Genomic DNA, 22,110 nt, shown 5'->3' with positions numbered 1-22,110 from the left:
CTAGACTGGGAGTTGAAATCATCATTAAATTAAACGTGTCAAGATATAAGAGAAAATGATTATTCTCTTGTGTGAGCATGGTACAAAGGGTGTTTTGGGTACTATATACTTGCATAACTGCGAAATAAATTTTTGGGATTAATGGAATAATGTTTTATCATATGTTTCAAAATCTCTACATTTGCATTATGCATGAACATTTGGGTGTCATCAAATAACTATAAACAGCAGGGGGAGGTCTATTAACATCAAAAGTCGTGTCTCATTGGCATCATCAGCACTACAAAGTGAAGTTAACAATAATGTGAGGGGGAGGCCCAAGCTACAGAAATCTTAGCAGCAAATCTCAGGCAGTATGTGCTGACTCACCAAATTGTGATGGAGATTGACTCCTTTTACTAGTCTCAAGTTTTACTGGGAAATCTTCAGCCCACTCATTCTTTCCTGTTACATTGCTATATTATTTGTCGAGCTAGGAAAAAAATTGTGATGCAAATATATACGTCAAGGTGCCACGTTCATTGTTGCATTGCAGACATGTGTCAAGTAACAATATACCAATTTATCAGTCTGCCAGCTACATAGATCAGTGCATGATATACACTGAATGAAGCTCACTCATTTTGAATGTAAAGTTAGGGCTTCCCAAACTGTCGGTCACAATCCCCAATGTGGTTGTGAAGTGTGAGGCTGAGATAGCTGCTATGGAACTCCAACTGAGAGTTTACAGCTAACAAGCTTTTTCAAATCCTGTGTCCTTTAAAGAAAAAAAAGCATTACACATGTCCTAACTTGCCAATCTAACTGGCGTGTAATAACACCTCTGAACATGTTGATTAGAAGAATGGGTTAAAAAAAATTAAAACCGCCTCAAGGAGGCCCTTTTGCAGATCAGTCGTAGTGTCCCCATCCTGGAGTGAGAGGACTGGATTCATCCCACCTGCTCCAGAGGTGTGTAATAACATCTCTGAACAGTATGATCAGAAGAAGAGCTCTTAAGAAAGAGAAAAAAATGAAGTAGCGGTAATTTCCCGATCCTTGGACCAAGAGGGCCAGGTTCAGTCCCATTTGTTCAAGAGTTATTTAGTAACATTTTTGAATAGGTTGATTAGTGAAAAAAAGGTTACAAGAAGAGGGAAAAAAAATAGTGATAAAAGCGAAGAGAGCTGGAGGTCTGGAGTGGCATGGAGTGGCCGAGAGCTAGAGAGAAGCACATTGGAAACTTGGAGTGGTGTGGAGTAGCCGAGAGCTGGAGTGGAGCAGGCTGGAGGTCTGAAGCGAGGCAGGAATGGTTGCTGGACTGGGGTCTGGCGCATGCAATTGACGACTTGCAAGGCCAGTCAGACCACATATGGAAACCCGTGTAATGAGGGGCTGAAACGTAAAGTTTATCTGACTGTAATGTCTATCCTTCTTAACTATATCTTATTTCTATTTTATGCTTTGAAGCATTAAGGTAATGCACTTTCTTTTCTAATGCTCTTTTTGTAGGTAACATTTGTACCTAGGTATTTTGTACCTAAGATGGCACCATGAGAGGTGACATTGTAAACTTTTCACTGTATTCCTGTACATCTGTACTTGAATACACATGACAATAGAGGTCATTCTATTCTATTCTAATGTCCCTACCCCTGGACCAGGATGTGGCCCAGGTTCAAGTCCCACAAGCTCCAGATATATTTAATAACATCTCTGAACAGGTTCATAGATACTATCTTGAAACAGCCTCAGATTGCTGACTGCATACCTCTCTTTAGCAGCAATGTTCATGCCCAGCTGTCATTAAACATGGAGCATGCAGTGCCCACTCTTCATGCTTTTAGAGAAATGCGGGCTTTGCAAGGGGTGGAGTGCTTTATTTCTCCTTCCAAGCCCATTTTGATTTGGAATTCTCCCTCTCTTTATAACTTTGCCTCACCTTTGGTGATGTTGCATTGCTCTTAGTGAGCTCTGAGCAGAGACTGAACAATTGGAAAATCATGTCATTTATCAGTGGTGGTTATTACTTGAAAAAAAAATGTCATGGTGATTTGCTTGTGGGACTCACCTTCAGTTGGGTGTGATAGAACTTCCAGATGTATGGTTAAACATAAGAATGAAAATAAGACAGCCTCAACTCTCACAGCTCGCCAATCCTTCCTCTCCCTGCTTTTCATGCGTCCACTAATCTCACAGATTTTCATGCTCTGGGGTCACAGCAATTTTAAAGCCTCAAAATAGGATCAACAATGGGAAAACATTTGGGAAGCACTGGTCTAAAGTGTGATTACTTCGAATTCATGACAATCAGTAGAGATAACATTTGGTCCCTGACTCTCCTGTACTCCACCTTATGGGTTGCCTGCCATAGATTCCTGCAGCTTGTTGTGCAATGGATTAACTATCAATTTGATGCGTTGTTTAGTGGGAATCTGCAATATTAGTTAAAGTCATAGAATTTTCAAGTGTCTTGTCAAGTTTCCTTATGCCACAAAACTACCTTGCATTTATTCTTTGTAATTCATACTGATAATTAACAGCAATAACAATTCTACACATTCTCCAGAAGCTGAATAATCTTCTCCGTGTACCAATACGTACAGGCACAGATTTTAAATGCAGACATCCCAAATCTTACATAGCTTAAATATTATATCTTATATTTTCACTTCCTTAAGCCATTCTACATAAATGAATATCTATTCATTTTGTGTGACCTGTGAATTTATCAATGCTTCCTTAAACATCCTTAGTCAAATCATTAACATAAATGATAAATGATGCCAATATCCACAATATGAAACTCTATTTGTGAATAGATCCCTTTCGGGTGGTAACCCTTTAGCTAGGAATATTTAACCATTGTTCATCTATGTAATAATCTAAATTTATCTGCTAGTTTCTAATTTTCCATGCATAACTTAATCAAAATAATTTTGGAAAGTGAAAAATTATAGATTATTCTAAAGACTACTCAAGTTAATAATTTATAATAGCTTTCCTAGTTTTGAATTCAAAAAGTACCCTTGTAATCAGATTTCAATTGGATCCATATTGACGTGATATAAGATTGTCAAAATTACTGATACAGCAACCAAACTGCACAGTTTCTTTTGCATACTGCAAACAAGGCAATGAAAGGGACAAAGGACAGAGATGTGAAGAAGAGACAACAGCAAAGGACACACTGTTTCTGGTTCCATTGTGGAGTTTCAGTGTAGTTCAGCTGCACAATCATGTCAATGATACCAACTTTGTGTTCAAGCGCATTGGCAGGACATAAAGTATCTAATCATGGTATAGACAAAACAGTGCTTCACAAATAATCATGCCAGTGTCTTAAGCACTTTGTGGCAAATATAATCAAGTACAGAATGAAAACTACATTTAATTACCCTAATTTTAGCTAATTAGAATTCCTGTTTCCATTTGATACGAGTTCTAAAAGGGTGACAAAATATAAACTAATAACCTGTTTTGACCTAATTACATAGAGGTAAATGATTTGCCAAGTACTGGCATGGATTGTATTAAACTACATGAAGTAAAATTCTATTTTATCCAACATTTAGAACCAGAGAAAAACTGTAGTCATATAGTAGAATTATTTTAAGGTCTTTTGTTACCCCACCCACCACCGCCAAATAGTGCACACTGATAATATGATGAAGAAAAATCAACAAGTTTGGATACAATAAAAATACTATTCAACCTGAAAATGCTGCAGTCTTATTTTGTTATGAACTCCAAATCTGGTCATCCCTTTAATCAATTTAAAGGAGTTGGGCACTGTGCATTCCATGTTTCAAAAGATTATAAAGCTGAACTTGTCTTAACAGCAAACTGGAACAGCTAAATGAAAAAGTACAAAAATGATACTGGGTGTCTGCTATTCTACATTTTGGAAGCTGGGATATCTAAAAATCTTGTGAAATATAGTCCCAAACGTCATTTGAAGTTTGGAGCCAACAGAAATTATATCAATGATGACCTCATACTGTTCTCATATCGGAAAAACAATTGTGTGACTCATAAACTGCTACTGACAGACAGTTGTTAAATAGATTTATTATATAGGCCATTTGTATGTTCTTTTGCTTTTTTTTGTTGTCATCATAAGGCATAATTTCACTGCCAGCTGCATCACCTGCTACAATTTATCTTTTAATCTATAAGAGCTTCAGAGTAGAAGTGTTCAGTACAAAACAATTCTACCATATAAGGAATATGATTTAATATAGTATTTTGGAATACAGTAAGTAGGGGGTTATACCATTATATGAGGTATTGATATTGAAGCAATGCCATAATGCAAAATACTTAAGAAAACTTACATAGACTTCTTTGTATCCTTAGTATCAGTTTTAAGAATTGTTGAGTGCTGATTGTAGAAAATGCATTTTTTTTAAAAATTGGATTTATTGTTACATACTCACAATGCTACAAACTTATTATAAAGCTACATAACTTTTAAAAGATATTGTGAGCAAAGAGGTGTGATACTGCCTAAGTTGGGATAGCCATGTTCATTTCAATATCATCCTTATTGTACATTACATGAAAACAAAGGACCTGAACTAATTTCATTCAAAATGATTAGGGAAGCGTCCAAATTTTTTTTGCACTTAGACTAATTCCTACTTAGGTTGGGAAATATCCAGATGCAATTAGTTGAAGGACAGCCATGTGGAATTTCTGCAAACGCTCCAGGTATTGCACATAAATGTTAGAATTTCCAGCCCCACTTCACCTTTTGCAAATAAATAAATTGATTACTGTAATATGAAAAGAAAAATTAAATAGTGAATGTGTGTTTTGTTCTCTTAATTTAAAAGAGAAGGAAAGCATTTGCATCTCAATCTGGGTAAACAGAAAAGAATGTCAAGCCAGCACACAATTATAGCACTATTGAACTCCCTTGTTGACATCATTAGTGCAACACCACTAATACATGTTAACAGAGCAGAAAGATGGACGCATTAGAAGCAATTTGAAATCATATGTGATGAGAAGATTTTCCAAATCATTTTTATATGCAAATTAATTATATTACAGGTATGAATTTAATTGTAATATACATGATAAAGTATGGCATTTAAACATCCTGATTTCGCTGTGCTGCATTTTGAAGTATTCTACAATGTTAGGTATTATTTCCTTATGACATCCCTTTTTGCACCCAACCATTCATTGCTTTTATGCTGTGGGAACAGGTCAGTGCTGCTGCCATTGGTCTTTGCCAGAGCATATTATAATCCAGAAAAGGCAAAACGCGATTGAAATGTGTATGAGTAACAGCATCTTCCAAACCATTGACTTCTATGACTTCAAAAGGAAAAGGGCAGCACATATATGGGGGCACCACAACTTCGAAGTCACAGACTGTTCTGATTTTGAACTACATGGCGGATCCTTCACTGCCATTCAGTCAAAAGCCTGGAACTTCCTAACTACATCAGAAAGACCACAGCTGTTCCAAGATGGTCACACATCACCACCTTCTGAAGGGCCATTAGGGGTAGCCAACAATTGTGAATCTTGCTAGTAACACTCACATCCCATGAATGAATTAAGAAAAAACAAAATATGGGGTGATGATATAAGCAGGTTATTTATCTTAAACTGTGTTTGAACTGGAGAATACAAACACAAAACAACAGATACAACAAGAATCCAAGTTAGAATAATTTATTGTTTGACTCCAAGAGCTGTGGGTATGTTTAATATGCTCAGTAAAAAAGTAGATTATTGACCGAATCTTATAGATGTGGGCGCAGCATGATTATGGCCAAATTTGTGCAGCAACTGGACAAAAATATTGGCGACACTGCACATGATGTCTTTTGTTTGTGACAAATATTACAGTAGGATTCTCACAAAGCAGTGAATTAGCAGTTAAGGAAGATTAATGCTAGTTAAAGCTTACTAATGGTAAAACTTGCCTCATAAATATTCAGCCTTTTATTATACCATTTCACCAAAAAAGCTAGGCATTGAGAAATATTGATGTGGAAACCACAGCAGCTACCTGCTGAATCCAACTTCCCACTAGTTTTATATGAACTCCTGTTGATAATCAGGCATTATCATCTCAGGGCATGCTCCATTAGCACTGGCCAGACACGTCCTATGGCATTGCTCTTCTTCCAACACAGTTGCATATTACTCTACACTACCAAGCCTACATTAACCCAAACAGCAATCTCAGACCAGAATAGCATAATGTGGTGTCATCACTTCTATTGCTGTTCCTCAGTAAGTGAAAGCCCCATGTCTATACCACCCTATCTAGCAGGACCTTCAGATGTCTGTCTGCAAAGCAGGCCACAAATTTCCCTTGTTTGTGATGTTTGGGACAAATGTCAGTAACCATGCAAGGCAGCTCCAAACTCACAGTGTTTGTCTGTGTGTACAGATTGTTAAAGATGGTGCTTGTGCAAGGCATGCCTGTGAATTCTGAGACATCTAGTGAGTGGTGAGTTATTCTAAAAATGGTTTGGGGTAAGGTTGAACCAGAATTGGATACAAGGGCTGCTATAAAAGCAGGGAAAGTAGTTAATGAGGTAGGTTTACTAAGAAAACCAGAAATTTCTCGAGGCCTCAAGGTAGGAACTGCTCCAAAAACACTAGATGCAACACAGACATCACCAAAATAAGGTAAGATTCAGCCTTTTGTTTTATTCAATTAACTTCTGGAAAAGTATATTTTATTTTTAAAACATGTTTAATCATTCTGGAATGTAACCTGTCAGAAACTTAAGTGTAACTTGTAAAGTCACTTTTATAATCTGTGGGCTTGCTTGATTACCCTGGTGAGTGCATGCTTGTTTGGGACAAGTGCCAAAGATTCAGAAATTTCACAGAGCATTGTGCTTCATTGGAATGCTGCCTAAAAAATCAAATACTCTTGAAAATATATTTAATTTTTTTTTCATTAAAACAAAGGTGATTGTAAGTTTTAATTACAGGATATTTAATTATGTCCAGGCGATTCACTTATGCCCCAGTAAATAAAAAAAATGAAACTCTCGGATTATGAGTTGTGCATTTATCATGTGTTAAAACTACAAATAAATGCTTATTAAACTGGGTAAATATTATCTCTTTTTAACTTTCACAATTCAGCTTTTTGGATTATAATAAGATTATTTGATGGATGAATTCAAAATTATTTCAGATTAGATAAGATTGATAGAAACATAATTTTGAGTGGTTGCTGGTACCGGAATGAGTGAGCATTGAAGTAAGATCAAACATCTTGGTCAGAATATTTTCTTTTTGTCTTCCATCCTAATGCCAAACCCCACAAGTGTCAATTTATAAATTTAAAACAAAAATGTGCCAGTCACAAAATAACCAGTTCTACATGCATTCCATTTATATTGCTCTAAAGAAGTGTCCCACATCACAATATAAAATTAATCCTACATAGAAGCCAATAGTCAAGTCACCTGACAAAATTCATGCTATCCAATACGATGTATCAATATCGATGAGTAGCATGAAGAAATATAAGGAGCAACCTTGTTAGATTAAAAGGCTTGTTTAATAATTTTCAATCATTCCACATTATATAAATTACCAACATTAGAAACTTTACTAAATAAAACAAAGATTTATAACTTATTGCAACAATGACCCTTTTGAACTATCTATAATTGTAAAACCATGTCGTAATCAATAGAACATTGCATTTGCCAACATACCATTCATAATATTGTACAAAACTATCAAATAAAAACTACAATCATCCTCCCCCATGTCTCACTCAAGTAACTTCTTTGTGGGAGCACGACATTGCGTGTTTCAGTTGGCTATTTGATGCTAGAGTACTTCACCATTTATAAAGGTTCATCCAACTGACAAAAGATATCATATAGTAATTAAGGGAAGGTACTATGACTGTTTTTTTTTCCAATACTGCATTAGGATACTAAGATCAATTATATCATGTAATAGATTATTTTTTTTTAGGATAAGCTATTGACTTTTGGCAAACATGTCAGTATCTCACTATTTAAGAAATGTAATAGTTCAACTATTTTTATATGCACCCAACAGTTATTGCAGATTAGCAGTTCACAACTTTGTATGGACTCTTCAACTTGACACTACAACTTCAAATATGAATTATTGATGTTTTCCTGAATTAAAGGTACTCATCATAACATCCTATTATATCCCATTGGAATTATAACATATAATTTTCTTTATTACATGTGGGATATAGGTAAAGTAATCATAATTCCTTTTGCAAGGTAAATGAACTCACACCAGTATATAATTGTTTCAAATAGGAAGGAAATATATAATTGGTTTTGTATTAGCTAAAATGTGCATACAAGAATGAAATGTGCCTGCAAACAATGGTAGATGTTACAGACAAATACATAAGGTGCTGTAAGGGTGTAGGTTAAGCCAGATATGTTTGTACAAACAGTAGTTATAAGCATCTGTTTCCCACTTCTGCAAAAACAAAAACAAACCTCAATTCAAAGGTCATAAGGCTCAACATTGTTGAGGAATGGGAGGAAATGTCACAAGTAAGGGAAACAGATGGTAGTGAAGGAGGATATACCTAACAATGGACCACAGCAGGATGTGGTGAAATGGCCAAGTAAAACTTGTACTTTGTTATGCACAAGGCCGGATAAGGCAAGAGATAAACAATAGTAATGGACACCGGGTTTAGAGTAGTGGGAGGAGGGAAGGAGAAACGAATCCTATATATGTACTTGCTAAACTCTGCGTGTCTATTTTAGGCACCACGCTTGCAAGCGTATAATAAACGAAACTGATTGATTCAGATCTTGTCTCGGACTGAAATTATTGAAGTGAGTAAGCTTTGTTTCTCATATTACACTATTACAAAATCAATTTTTCTTCAGTTTCCAGTTACCATTAACAGTCAACAGATGAATCACACGTCTACATCCATTACAAGTTTTCATGGAAGCGGTCTCAGAGGCTATACAAAGCTTGAGGGGGTTCCACTCCGCATCAAGTACGGTTGACCAAGGTACACTCCTGCTCTTACCACCTGCCATAACATTTGAAGGATTTGCAGGAGATTATTCAATTCTTTTGGCCGCTTTACACATGCAATGTTTTTTTGATTCGTTCATGGGACAAAGGTGTTGCTAGCTAGGCTAGCATTTATTTTGCATTTTATAGCATTTAGGCAGACCAAAACTATTTACAGTTTGCAAGACTTGCCTAGTTTCTTTTTTTTTCATTCACAGGATATCAACTTTTCTTGTTAGGCCTGCATTAATTTCCAACTCTAATTGCCCAGAGAGCAGTTAAGAGTCAACCATATTGTGAATCTGGAGTCACACGTGGGGCAGACCAGGTAAGGATGGCAGTTTCCTTCTCCAAAGGACATTAATGAACCAGATGGGGTTTTCCAACTGTCAACAGCTCTTAATTCCAGATTTTTAAAAATTTTACTTGAATCTGAGTCCCCAAAGTATTAGATTATAGTGGTGCTGGAAAAGCACAGCAGTTCAGGCAGCATCCGAGGAGCAGTAAAATCGGCGTTTCGGGCAAAAGCCCTTCATCGATTTTACTGCTTCTCGGATGCTGCCTGAACTGCTGTGCTTTTCCAGCACCACTCTAATCTAGACTCTGGTTTCCAGCATCTGCAGTCATTGCTTTTACCTCCCCAAAATATTAGCTACCTCTCAGGATTAACAGTGGCAATACTACTAGGGCATCACATCCCCTCAAATGGTCATCAAATCTGGAGTGGGACTTGAACACCAAACTGCTCACAATGGCACACAACTTCCTCCAAATATTTATACCAGTGTAAAAATCAATACACTGTGATTTACTGCATTTGTTGACATTAATACTACAGTGCAGTAAAAATAACTATAAACGTTTGCAAACATTATAAACTGCACCATAAATATTTTATTATAAATTCACTTCTGCAATATTTTGACCTGATAGGTAAATATTTAAATAGAAAATGGTGATCAACAACTTCTATTATTGCTAGAAAACAAAAGTTCTTTATATGTGACAAAACTTGTGCAAATTGACAAATATAGCCTGTTGATGTTTCTAACGTTCGCATTGTGCAATCACATTAGTTTTAGTTTTGTTTGCAAGTACAGAAACGTAACACTTGTGCAAATACACAAACGTATTTTGTGCAAATACCTAAATTTGTTGCGTCTCACTGCATCCTCACAGAAAGATGCTTGAACGGTTTACATACTCTGGACTGTGCCAATCTGTTCACACCACAGTACATGGACCGAGCTCACACATTTCTCATTTTAGGTTTAATTTCACGGTTGTTGAAATCAACGCAATAACTTCGAGTGGAAGGCTGAACTCTTGTGCAGCACTGAACCAAGAGTTGAAATCGTTCCGATCAGCCTTTCGCTCGTTTCCCAGGGTGTAACTATTGCTAGACAACGTATTAAGGCACAGGAAGATCTCACAGTGACCCTGAGGGATAACAGTAACCCGCCCGGCGCCTCTTCATCAGCAGCCATTAAGTAAACGAGCAAATCTAAATCCTTCTAAACTAAAGAGAAGGAAGACTGAAATTTGTCCACACACCACTGTCACAAGTGACCGGCCAAAGTTGACGGTGAGCGCAGCGACAGAAATAAATACCCGAGGAGCCGATCACCAATCCAACGCCCCCCCCGAAAACCCCGACACCTACCTCCCTGTAGTGCGCCCTCACCGCCCAACCTCTCGCTGATGCTATCTCCGTCTCTGCGCGCCCCTCGGCCCAGTTTTCGCGCCGCGCGCACCACCGCCACCACCAACCGCCGCGCCGCGCGCACCACCGCCACCACCAACCGCCGCGCCGCGCGCACCCCCCCCCCCCCCCCCCTCCCCCGCCGGCGACATCGCGGAGTTGGTGGCCGGCTGGGAGGCTTCGGGTCGAGTTGGATGAGACAGCGCAACATTCCGAACAGAATGCGCAGACAAACAGACCAGGAGAGAGGGGACAAACAACATCGCGGTTTAGGCTTTCGCAACCTCCGACTTCACTCTGGGTCCTTGTGGGAGTTTAAAAAAAAACTTTGATTGTTCTTGACCAGAATGCTGTTACACTCAAATGCCAGCTGTCACTGAAGACGTATACCAGGAATACTGATATGATTTAGGTACATGCATTCTTGCAAAGAAAACTGCTTTTCAGAATGGTATAGCTAAACAGGTTCTCAGTCTGTTGGGATGGACAAGGTGCACACGTTGGTTTGGGATAGCTGCACTTCTTTCTCTGGAGAAATATCAGCAATGTGTCTGAAAGATCAGACGATTCAATGTACAGTTAAAGTGTTGATTTAGTGCCCCAGAATAGCATTTACCTGCCAACAGTTCTGCTATGCCAAAGAACTATACAACCACTGAAGGACACTTGCATGTAGATGAAGTATCAAGATCTAAATCCATGACTTCCACCTGCTTCCAATTATTTTGGGTTGTACTTGTGTCATATGCATTTTTCATGCCTACACAGCCCCACTTCAAAGCACAGGCAAAATTTGTGTTGATATACTTCCAGAAAAGGATTGTTTGAATTCCTGATGCACCAAGAGTAACTACAGTATTTGTCCAGTACTTTGGATCTGACATGTCTCTCAAAGAATCCAGCTGTGCTAAATTCAAGTGAACTTCACAGTAGCAGACTGCAAGATACCAGCAATGTGTTCAAACCAGCATTGCAGAAGTGTACAGATAATAGCCAATACATTTGGCAAAACAGCACATAATATATAGATGCCAATAGATTTAAATCAAGGCAACAAACATTGACTTGAAGCCAAGGAGATTGGTGAGGTTCATTCCCCAACTAGAATCTTAACTTAGCATGCCATGGAGATCATGTGAATGGTGAGGAAGAACATTTCAGTACTTCCTTTCAATGGCTTCCAGGATAAATATGAAGTGCTACATGCTCTGTTTCTATTTTGAGGTAATTTGCCTTTATCTTTTTGGCTCCAGTATCAACATCAGTCACTTTCACCGCCCTACCTCCTGGCCAATGTTCAGTGGATTCACAAGGGAGAGTGCCAAAAACAAATAAATCAAGTAACCCAAGAAGAATATCAGGTTCAATTGCACTCGACGTATTTAGTTTCTGAACTACCTGGACTGTTATACATGAGGTAAGGTAGTATTATTTCCCAAGAGTGTCTTCTTTGGTTATGTTCATTCATTACAGCATGTCGTCTGAGGAAATTTTGCAATGTCTTGTCACACAGGCAAGACATATTGATAGTAATACCTGACTAAGAATCTCTTCCAAACTTGCCTTCACATGATGGAAAGATTCGCAGATTGGTAAACAATGTGCATCATGAATGGCTAACTTCCATGGCTAACTAGTGCCTGAATTGGATTTGAGCCTGAAGCATCTGACTCAGACAGCTGTCCTACGCCTTCAGCCGTAAGACCTCCTGTACAAAACTACACTATAAATTAAATTTATGGTAAAGTAATAGTACGATGAATTCATTATTTAATATTTATAATCTATACATATTACAAAATGTGCTGTAGATCATATTGTAATGAGGTACAGCTGTAGATCATATTGTAATAGCTCTGCTATAACATGTATTACTTTAACACGGTTAAAGAATTTAGACCGTTATTTGTTGAATGCAAACTTTCCTTACCTGTATTGGCTATAACGTGATTCCAACCCCATCAGTTTAAATTGACGGTCACTATTGCACGGTTTTCTTATAACGCAAGATCGCATGAAACTGGAGCTATCGTGTTTTATCAGAACCAATTCATATGTCATGATCACACCTGGGTGTCTGCAGGGTGTCTGTGAACTACACATTTGTGTGGATTGTTTAGCTCCATTTTAATTTTTTGAGTGATCCAATTTAAAATAACTGCAGAAAAGCTTTAGTCGTAAATAAGATCATGTTTATTTTATTGCATGACTATTTTTGAAAATTACTAAATTAAAAAAAATAGTTATTAGAAAACATCCTTTTGGGGAGGTTTTCTAGTTCTGCTTGAGAGGATTTAAACTAGTGTGGCACAGAGGTGGGAACTGAAGCACAAGGTCAGCATGTGAGGAGAAGGTAGAGGTAAATACAGTGAACAAGTAGAGCCATTTTAAGGAACAAGGTAGGATTATGAAAAGTGTTTTGAGCAAGACAGGAGGGAGAATTAAAGAAAAGATCAAAGCTGGTACAGGTACAATAAGGCCTTAGTTTACATTGGTTGAGTGGTGATGTTCCTAAAAATCAGAGTCATCAGTGAGAGACAACTGAAGGTGAGACAAGTGAAGTATTGATTCCGATGAGGTTAGGCAATTCTGTAGCAAAACAAAAATTTAAACAGTAAACCTGTCCTCTCTAAGCAGAAAACAGTACTTTAAGATAGCTAAATTCCTAAACTGGCAGCTTAAATAACTGTTAATATAAAATATGTTTTAAAATATAAAAGTGGAACATTCTACATAGAATCTCCTGCATTGAGCCCTCCAAGAGTGATTTTGCTGATAGAACTCCAGGCTGTCAGCTGGGGCCATTGCTTGATTCAGGCTTTATCGTGGCCACTATCTAGCACTGTGTATTTTGTCTACCTGGTGCCAGAGTTTCCAAGAGGACACAGGACATTCTGAAAGGGGAGGGTGAACAGCCAGGGGCCATGGACATATTGGGATGAATAACATATGTAGGACGGGTGATAAGGTCTCATAAAAATAATTTAGTAAGTTAAAAGGCAAGCTCTCTAAGGCTGTAATCTCAGGATTACTCCCCATGCCACATGCTGGTGATGCCAGAAATAAGCAGGTGGTATAGTTGAATATTAAGCTAAAGAGCTGGTGCAGGAGGAAGGGCTTCAGATACTTGAATCTTTGGATCTTTTGCAAGGTAGATAGGACTTTGCAAAAAGGACGGGTTGCACCTAAACTGGAAGGGTACCAATATCCTTGTGGGGAGGTTTGCTAGGACCACTCAGGAGGATTTAAACTAGTGTGGCGGGGGATGGGAACTAGACCAGCAGGTCAGTATATGAGGAGAAGGTAGAAGTTAATACAGTGAACAAGGAAAGCTATTTTAAAGATCAAGGGACTATAAAAAGTGTTTTGAGCAAGACAGGAGGGAGAAATAATAAAAAGATGCTGAAGGACACGATAGAGTGTACAGCCAAAATTAGAGTTCTTTATACAAAGACACAGAGGGTGTAAGGAGCAAATTAAATAAACTGGAAGGCCAGATTCAAATTGGAAACTATGATATAGTAGCCATTATGGAGACTTGGCTGCAGGATGGTCAGGACTTGGAACTGAAAATACCAGGTGATAGGGTTTACGGGAAGTGTAGAGGAAATGGCAGAGCATTGGAGTAGCATTACTGATTAGAAACAGCATCAATTCTACAGTGAGGGAGAATGTAATGAGGGGAACTGAGGAACTATAAAGGAACAAGATCCACAATAGATGTCATATAGGCCACCTGGTAGCAGCTCAGACATGCTCGATTGTATTAATGCTGACAATGGGCAACCATATAGCAAAGGGAGTGGAGGATTTTATTCTTAACATTCTTAATATTCTTAACAGACAGACAAGCATCTGCCGGAAAGGTTGTGAATTTCTAGAGTGTAGCTCGGATTGTTTTGTACTGCAATATTTCTTGGATGCAACAAGGTAACAAGCAATATCAAATCTAGTAATGAGCAATAAGCCTGATTTAATTAGTGACCTCTTTGTTCATGAACTTTTGTCAAATAGTGATCTTGAATCATAGAGTCATACAGCATGGAAACAGACCCTTCAGTCCAACCAGTTCATGCCAACCATAATCCCAAACTGAATTAGTCTCACCTGCCTGCACTTGGCCCATCTCCCTCCCACCTCCCTCCAAACATTACTTATTTATGTACTTATCTAAATGTCTTTTAAATGTTGTAACTGTACCCACATCCAATACTTCCTCAGGAAGCTCATTCCACACATGAACTGCTTTGTGTGTAAAACAAAATGTCCTTATGTCTTTTTAAAATCTTTTTCCCTCACTCTAAAAATATGCCCCCAGTCTTGAAATCCCCCACCTGCCATTATCTGTACCTCTCATGATTTTATAAACCTCTATAAGGCTACTCCTCAACCTCCTATGCTCCACTGAAAAAAGGTAGCAGCCTATCCAGTTTCTCCTTATAACTCAACCCTCCATTCCTGGTAACATTCTTGGAAATCTTTTCTGAACCCTCTTCAGCTTAGTACTATTTCTGCTATAACAGGATGGCTAGAACTGGACACAATGCTCCAGAAGAGGTCTCACCAGCGTCCTGTACAATCTCAACATGATGTCTGTTATGGCTCAGGGAATCCCTAATAGCCTCGACCAGTAGCCTCTCTTGGTTCGTCCTGGAGATTGTACTCTCTGGTAGTCTGGAATATAAAACTCTTTTAGACAGTTTAGTTTAAATTATTACCTTTATTTACCAATGGCATCAATGATACTCTATAACATATATACTGACAAGCCAGACTTGAGCTAAGGTTCGAAAGCCATTAACTGAGTAGCCGCGCCAGCTCTTACCCTAAGCTCTCCCCTTATTGCTGCAAGCAAGCTGTCTTTATACAGAATTTGGGATTAAAATTACAAAAACACCACATGTCCTTAATCAGATAAGTAGCAATAAAATGGCAAAAGTTTACAGTGGAAGTGAAACTCATTGGCAGGTCTTTGTATGCTTGACTAATTAAGCTACATGCACCATCACAGAGGGACACCCTTGAGCCAGCCAGGCCAGATGGTTCAATTACTTTGGCTAGTACATCATAACAAGAGGCTAGTCTAAATTATGTGGAAAAAGTCATCAGGTAATCTTGCTCAGCTAACATATCCAGTATCATTGTCCTACAAAATGGCTTTTTCTTTTAAAATCATCTTAGATTCCCAAAATGCAAATTAAATTCATAACATTCCTGATTCTCGAGCTCCAGGGAAGAACACACAAACATTCAATCTATGACAAGCAAGTGGGCACTCAAATCAGACCATAAAGAGTTAAACTTTCCGAGCTTTGTCATCCCTCTCTCTCTCTCTCTCTCTCTGTGCTCCTTCAACCCTTCAATCAGTGAATGTAATTTACGGAAGAAAGTTTTCTCTCTCTCAGTCACGCAACTTCCTTACAATGCTACTTGCAGTCTTTATGTGTTTTCCTAGCCTATAAGGGTAATGAGACATTCCCATTGCAGAGCAGTCAAGATGAGGGAACTGCGCTTCATAAATTCAAATCTGCTCAGTGTGGTATACATGAAAATGTATCAGGATTATTCTATTACATGCATATTTCACTCAGTTTATTAAATTACAAGTTTTTTTCCTATTGAATATGAGTTTTGTTAAGAGCCTTTGATATAATCCAGCAATTTAGTTATTCTACATCCTATTGTGAAATATGCATCCCTGGCATGAGAAGGAAATACTGCCACACATTCCACAAGTGAACAAATGTTATCAGCTTATTTACGCTGATCCATTGACACGAAGAACAGATATTCCCAATTCCTTTGAACAATCACTTTCCTGCATTCTCTGCAGCAAATGTGTCACATTTAAGGCTACACGCTTTGTCATTCCCTCCTTTTATCATTTCATAATAACAATACAGCGTATACAAGTACAATTAGTTCATTCAGTCCATTTGTATTTGCAACAAGCCAAACGTCTCTTCCGGCGAGTCATTGTCCAGATGAGCAGATTTGGAAAGATACCTGATTTCGGCATAAAAGTTCGGACATGGAGGTACAGGAGTGAACAAAGGTCGATTCACAAGATTCTTCTTTGGCTTAGGAAAAGCAATGCAAGGTCAATTTCATGCATAAGCAGATGGCAATGTATATTCCTAGAATGAGACCAAGGATTACCAGTGCGTCCCACACAAACCATCTGTGCAGTGACCATAGCCAGCAGCATCCACATGAGTCCAATGGTGGGGCAGGTATCTTCCCTGTGACTTAACCTGTTTGTTGATAACATCTGTGTCATTATACAATGTCTTTCAAGAATTAGGGAGGGTGGTAAAAAAGGAGGGGGGGTGGCATTGCTAATTAGAAATGGTATAACGGCTGCAGAAAGGAAGTTTGAGGGGGATCTGCCTCTGGAGGTAGTATGGGCTGAAGTCAGAAATAGGAAAGGTGCAGTCACCTTGTTGGGTGTTTATTATAGGCCCCCCAATAGCAGCAGAGATGTGGAGAAACAGATTGGGAAACAGATTTTGGAAAGGTGCAGAAGCCACAGGGTCGTAGTCATGGGCGACTTCAACTTCCCAAATATTGATTGGAAGCTCTTTCGATCAAGTAGATTGGATGGGGCGGTGTTTGTGCAGTGTGTCCAGGAAGCTTTTCTAACGCAGTATGTAGATTGTCCAACCAGAGGGGAGGCCATATTGGATTTGGTACTCGGTAATGAACCGGGACAAGTGGTGGGCTTGTTGGTGGGTGAACATTTTGGTGATGGCGACCACAATTCTGTGACTTTCACCTTGGTTATGGAGAGAGATAGGTGCGCACAACAAGGTAGATTTTACAATTGGGGGAAGGGAAATTACGATGCTGTAAGACAGGAATTGAGGAGCATACGTTGGGAGCATAGGCTGTTAGGGAAGGATGTGGTGGAAATGTGGGACTTTTTCAAGGAGCAGATACGACGTGTCCTTGATATGTATGTACCGATCAGGCAGGAAAGAAATGGTCGTGTGAGGGAGCCTTGGTTGACGAGGGAGGTTGAATGTCTAGTAAAGAGGAAGAAGGAGGCTTACATAAGGTTGAGGAAACAAGGTTCAGACAGAGCAGTGGAGGGATACAGGATAGCCAGAAGGGACCTGAAGAAAGGGATTAGGAGAGCTAAGAGAGGGCATGAAAAATCCCTGGCGGATAGGATCAAGGATAACCCCAAGGCATTCTATGCATATGTGAGAAACCTGAGAATGACGAGAACGAGGGTAGGTCCGATCAAGGACAGTGGTGGGAGACTGTGTATTGAGTCGGAAGAGATAGGAGAGGTCTTGAACAAGTACTTCTCTTCAGTATTTACGAACGAGAGGGACCGTATTGTTGAAGAGGAGAGTGTGAAACGGACTGATAAGCTAGAAGAGATACCTGTTAGGAAGGAAGATGTGTTGGACATTTTGAACAACTTGAGGATAGACAAGTCCCCCGGGCCTGACGGGATATATCCTAGGATTATGTGGGAAGCAAGAGAGGAAATTGCAGTACCGTTGGCAATGATCTTCTCGTCTTCACTGGCAACTGGGGTGGTATCAGGGGACTGGAGAGTAGCGAATGTTGTGCCCCTGTTCAAAAAAGGGAATAGGGATAACCCCGGGAATTACAGGCCAGTTAGTCTTACTTCTGTGGCAGGCAAAGTAATGGAAAGGGTACTGAGGGATAGGATTTACGAGTATCTGGAAAGACACTGCTTGATTAGGGACAGCCAGCACGGATTTGTGAAGGGTAGGTCTTGCCTTACAAGTCTTATTGAATTCTTCGAGGAGGTGACCAAGCATGTGGATGAGGGTAGAGCAGTGGATGTAGTGTACATGGATTTTAGTAAGGCATTTGATAAGGTTCCCCATGGTAGGCTTATGCGGAAAGTCAGGAGGCATGGGATAGAGGGAAATTTGGCCAATTGGATAGAAAACTGGCTAACCGGTAGAAGTCAGAGAGTGGTGGTAGATGGTAAATATTCAGCATGGAGTCCAGTTACAAGTGGAGTTCCGCAGGGATCAGTTCTGGGTCCTCTGCTGTTTGTAATTTTTATTAATGACTTAGAGGAGGGAGTCGAAGGGTGGGTCAGTAAATTTGCAGATGATACAAAGATAGGTGGAGTTGTGGACAGTGAGGAGGGCTGTTGTCGGCTGCAGAGGGACTTAGATATGATGCAGAGCTGGGCTGAGGAGTGGCAGATGGAGTTCAACCCTGCCAAGTGTGAGGTTGTCCATTTTGGAAGAACAAATAAGAATGCGGAATACAGGGTTAATGGTAGGGTTCTTGGTCAGGTGGAGGAACAGAGGGATCTTGGGGTCTATGTACATAGATCTTTGAAGGTTGCCACTCAGGTGGATAGAGTTTGTAAGAAGGCCTATGGAGTATTATCGTTCATTAGCAGAGGGATTGAATTCAAGAGTCGTGAGGTGATGTTTCAGCTGTACAGGACTTTGGTTAGGCCACATTTGGAATACTGTGTGCATTTCTGGTCGCCTCACTTTAGGAAAGATGTGGAAGCTTTGGAGAGGGTGCAGAGAAGATTTACCAGGATGTTGCCTGGAATGGAGAGTAGGTCGTACGAGGATAGGTTGAGAGTTCTCGGCCTTTTCTCGTTGGAACGGCGAAGGATGAGGGGTGACTTGATAGAGGTTTATAAGATGATCAGCGGAATAGATAGAGTAGACAGTCAGAAACTTTTTCCCCGGGTACAACAGAGTGTTACAAGGGGACATAAATTTAAGGTGAAGGGTGTAAGGTATAGGGGAGATGTCAGGGGTGGGTTCTTTACCCAGAGAGTGGTGGGGGCATGGAATGCGCTGCCCGAGGGAGTGGTAGAGTCAGAATCATTGGCGACCTTTAAGCGGCATTTGGATAGGTACATGGATGGGTGCTTAATCTAGGATAGAAGTTCGGCACAACATCGTGGGCCGAAGGGCCTGTTCTGTGCTGTATTGTTCTATGTTCTATGTTCTATGTTCTAAGTCGTCTATGGAGGCAACATTGTGGGCCAATGACAGAACAAGTGCCTCCTTTAGTAAGGAGGAAATCTCACACAAATTGATTCTGAAGCATCATCATCCGGGTCTCCTGTAGTTCTCTGTTCATTAGTTTCAATATGTGGGCAATTGAGTTGGCCAATTTTTCAATATCATATGCAAAATCACCTATCTGATCATTTCAACACCCCAGCCAGGAATAAGGCCTCCCATCAACCTAGACCACTGGGTTTATTAATGGAAGAAGTCATGCAAGCCTCATTTTGTTTTTCCTCTAATTTTTGTTCCATAGTGATTCATATAGAGTCTTAGAGGGCTTTCCATTCATCATCTACCTTAGGTATTTGATGGCGATTAAAAAGCATAAGGCGTGCACTGAAGCACAACATCCATACCAGTCATTGGTTAAATATGGGTAGGTCTTGTTTGTGCATAGCCGGTGAAGGCTAAACGGAGTTCAGAGGGCGCACTTCTGTGAGTGAATGACATATCCACTCAGAACGAGGGCTGAATCTTGTAAACAGTGGGTGTTATCAAAGTTTGGTTATTGAAGTGTGTTAGCAGATGGAGAGTAGGAGTACAACCAATGTCTTTTATAACATTTTTACACAGTACTTTCTTCACTTGCCCCATGTTGTGGGTACCGGAAGTTCGTTTAATACACCACTCTAAAAGTGGAACAACGTTAGTGTTGAATCCTTTAAGTTGGCGCGTGCATTTCACACAGCGATGTGCTTATTCTACTGAATGGGTTTTGTCATCGCAGGTGAGAGGTTGCATAATTGGTTGAGTCTTATTCATACATTATACATCAGAATGATGGAAGAGTGAACAGACAACACATGGATCAGGGTGTTTAGCTTGAATAAAGAAACCATTGGCAACAGAAGGGTGTTAAGGGTGCATAGTATTTTTGGTCTTTCTTCACCTTTCCAGCTTGTCTTGTTAACTATGGTACCTGCTGATTCCAGAAGCTCTATAAAGCTATTCCTACCAGTAGTGGTCGGTCAGATGGGAGAACGTTCCGTCGCAAAGGTATAGGTTGACAGTCTCAGAGCAAAAGATGCCTTAGGGTTCCGTGATTTCGGTACAAAGTATACAATACTACAATTCTAATGGTTCCTTTTGGGAGGGAAACAGACAAACATTTCAAAGTAACAGTTTTTGAATGATGGAGTGGATGAAGTTATGGAATCATGTCATCTCATGACAACTAGCATAGATGTGTTGTGAGGGTGACAATAATGTCAGAAGTGATGTTCAGAGGTGCAGTGTGAATAACTTAAATGTGTTTCAGCTGGGCAGCTGCATTCATGGCTTCCAACAGTATTGGTACAAGTTTCATGGAACTGACAAACTCTATCTTCAGGGGGAGCAATGGGAAAAAATAATACATTCATCATCTTCGGAGCATTCTGAAGCACCAGTGCCATTGCCAGTGTAGCTGTGATTGTATTGGAATTCTACAGCTAAATTGTTGGTTTTGTTTCTGCAAGTGTCATTGGGGTGAAAGTTAGTGTTCTCACAGTATCAATGTAGTGTTCAGAATTGCAATAGGAGTAGCAAAACTGGTAGTGGTTAGCAGAGTGAGCGTTGTTCATTTCTGCTGTTTCATGGCCATCAGGATTGTCTTGTCATGAGTGGTAGTAATGATGTCAGTGATAGTGATGTTGGTAGGTGATGATATAGTCATCAGTGTAGGGGGAAGAGTCATTGATGGGCATTTAACAGTCTCATTATTTTGGTATGTGGCATCTTCCGAAGTATGGTTTAGATTGATAAAAGTAATTCCTGTGAAATTGTTCATACCAACAAATGTACATACCACCTTAGTCAGTTCTCCATTTGATTCATTAGTATTGACACAAATTCTGTTCATACAGTCACATTAGAGGTTTAGCCAGTCAGAGATATTACAGATGGACAGATTCCATCTGGGCGCATGTACTTGGCTTGGGTTTTCATCAGATGATTGCACTCGTACTAACACTAGGATTACTTCGCAGAAGGGTTGCCATGATGTGGAGGTGCCAGTGTTTGACTGGGGTAGACAAAGTCAGAAATCACATGACACCGGGTTATAGCCCCACAGGTTTATTTGAAATTACAAGCTTTCAAAGTGTAACCCCTTCATCAGCTGAAGTGGGAGAGAAGTACATATAGGCACAGAATTTATGGGCAAAGAGATCAAAAGATCATACAAATCCAAAGATCATACAAATGGTGTGAGTGGAGTGTTGAATAATAAGTCTTTACAGGTGATCAAAAGTGTCGGACAGTGTGAGTAAAGTGTCAACAGCTGAATAACAAGTGAAGGGATTGTTAGAAATGGGGTAAAGTGTTGTTTTTGCAGATATAGAAAAAGCATACAGAATAGGGGTACAACAAGAGAACTATTAACCCTGC

At 39.5% G+C, this 22,110-nt stretch overlaps 1 protein-coding gene and 1 long non-coding RNA gene across 4 annotated transcripts in view; one reads left to right on the top strand and one right to left on the bottom strand.

The window, feature by feature from the left end:
• Positions 1-10,775, bottom strand: part of LOC140478974 (cholinesterase-like) — a 32,245-nt gene extending 21,470 nt beyond the window's left edge. The window contains exon 1 of one of the 2 annotated variants that reach the window (XM_072572686.1): positions 10,670-10,775. The gene's annotated coding sequence lies outside the window, so the exon portion shown is untranslated. Of the gene's footprint in view, positions 1-10,152; positions 10,539-10,669 lie in introns of those variants that run through there. The other variant, XM_072572687.1, reaches the window with a different exon arrangement.
• Positions 10,776-10,866: 91 nt separating this feature from the next.
• The window catches only part of LOC140478975 (uncharacterized), a 196,685-nt gene continuing 185,441 nt past the window's right edge, over positions 10,867-22,110 (top strand). Inside the window, exons 1-2 of one of the 2 annotated variants that reach the window (XR_011960913.1) lie at positions 10,867-11,850; positions 11,962-12,125. This is a non-coding gene — a long non-coding RNA (uncharacterized lncRNA). Of the gene's footprint in view, positions 12,126-22,110 lie in introns of both variants that reach the window. The other variant, XR_011960912.1, reaches the window with a different exon arrangement.

The sequence above is a fragment of the Chiloscyllium punctatum genome, chromosome 6 (assembly GCF_047496795.1).
Source record: "Chiloscyllium punctatum isolate Juve2018m chromosome 6, sChiPun1.3, whole genome shotgun sequence".
NCBI lineage: Eukaryota > Metazoa > Chordata > Chondrichthyes > Orectolobiformes > Hemiscylliidae > Chiloscyllium > Chiloscyllium punctatum.
The sequence above is the reverse complement of the archived record's forward strand: the minus strand, read 5'-3'. Positions and strand labels throughout refer to the sequence as shown.